This window comes from Oncorhynchus masou, chromosome 25, assembly GCF_036934945.1.
Source record: "Oncorhynchus masou masou isolate Uvic2021 chromosome 25, UVic_Omas_1.1, whole genome shotgun sequence".
Lineage (NCBI taxonomy): Eukaryota > Metazoa > Chordata > Actinopteri > Salmoniformes > Salmonidae > Oncorhynchus > Oncorhynchus masou.
The window spans coordinates 425,869-427,728 of NC_088236.1; positions in this window are offsets into that span (position 1 = coordinate 425,869).

Consider the following 1,860-nt stretch of genomic DNA (forward strand, 5'->3'; position numbering starts at 1 on the left):
GGTTATTTTGTATTGTATTTTCTTATTGGGGTTTTGTAGTAGTTGGGATTGTAGCTGGTTAGGGGTGTGTGTGTGTGTTAATTAGGTTGGCTGCCTGAGGCGGTTCTCAATCAGAGTCAGGTGCTTCTCGTTGTCGCTGATTGGGAACCATATTTAGGTAGCCTGTTTTTCGCTTTGCATTGCGTGGGTGATTGTTCCTGTCTCTGTGTTAGTTTTCACCGGACAGTTGCGGTCACTTTTGGATTTTCGTTTTTTCTTGTATTGGAAGAGAAAAGAACGAGCGCCATTCTCCTTGCGGAGATGGTGCTAAATACATCATCACGGTCGATCCATGGGATTGGGCTGGCTAACACGATTCGTTTTGCTTGGAAGGAAAAGGAGTTGGAGCCGTTAGGACGAGAATCTTTTGGAAGAATTATATTGATGGGGATTCTAAAGCTGACGGTGAAGGACGTGTTTTGTTTCCAAGGTAACTCGTTGGAGGGAGCATACGAAGTCGCGCTATATACGGAAGAAAAACATGATGATATCATTAGAAGGGCAAGAGCAGTGGGAGGTGAGAGGCCGATGTGCCACTATGAAATATCAAGTCTGCCGAAGAATAACTTTAGGGTTGTAACTGTTAACATGTACAACCCTTACGTTAAGGATGAAGAGGTGAGGGCTTTTCTGGGGAGATACATGGATAACGTTTCCTCAGCTAGGCACCTCAAAGACTCCCTTGGGTTTTGGAATGGGAGGAGAGTTTCCAGGCCCTCCTCAGGGAGGACCCAAAGGGACATGGTGGATACCTTCATCCTCCTGCTATGTTCTCCCTTGGGGCTGACAGGGGGACTTTGTTTTATGCACGTCAGCCCTCATTTTGCAGGCGCTGTATGGCCTATGGACACATTTTCGCCTCGTGCAGCATGAGAAAATGCAGATTTTGTGGATCTGAGGATCACGAGGCGAGGGATTGTGACAAGCCTAAGACATGCCATGGGTGTGGCTCGTCAGCACACCTGTGGCGGGGGTGCCCGGCCCGTCAGAGGTCATATGCGTCTGCCGCTGGGGGGAGCAGGAGCGGGGATGGGGGAAGAAGAGGAGGGGAAGGAAACATGCCTCATGACAAGACTAGAAGTCCAGAGGGGAAGGCCACAAGGAAGGAAGAGGAGCAAGAAGCGGTGGATGGAAGAGAGAAGGAAACGGAAGGCACGGGAGTAGGAGAACCAGGAAAAGCGGTGGAAGAAGGCAACCGAGTGGAGGAGAATGAGAGAGAAGAAAGTGAGGGAGGAATGGTAGAGAAGAAGACGGTGGAAGAGCAAGTAGACTGGGGGGAAAGTGACATGGTGGAAGAGATGAGGGGTATGGTGGAGGAGCTGGCGGGGGGAGGGGGTGGTATATTGGCCGACAGTGAGGGGGAGGGGATGGCCAAGAGAGTGATGGGGGTGGGAGAAACCTCTGGGTTGCTGCTGGTTTCCCAAGACTCTCAACTTCATTTGGGTGGGGACACACCTAACAAGACTCAGGACTGGGTACAGGAGGAGGTGGGGAGTTTTTTGTTTGGGGACTCAGCCTCCCCAATTTTCTTCCAAACCAGCTGCAACACTGGGGAGGGGGTGGATTGTGGGGGTAGACCCAGGGTGCAGGGCACCCCGAAGCCAAACACTATTCCTGCATCCTGGGATGGTGTGATGGAGGAAGAGGGGGGGATGTCGGGATTACAGATGGTGTTCTCACCGGTAGATATGGAGCAGGGGAGCATCGGGTGAGTCTCCTGTTTTTGTTTTTTTTCTGTCTGGGTTTAGTATTTGAGTGTATTACATGTTTTATTTTTTTTCATGGAGTCTAATTTTACTTTTGTTAGGGTTAGGGTTAGGG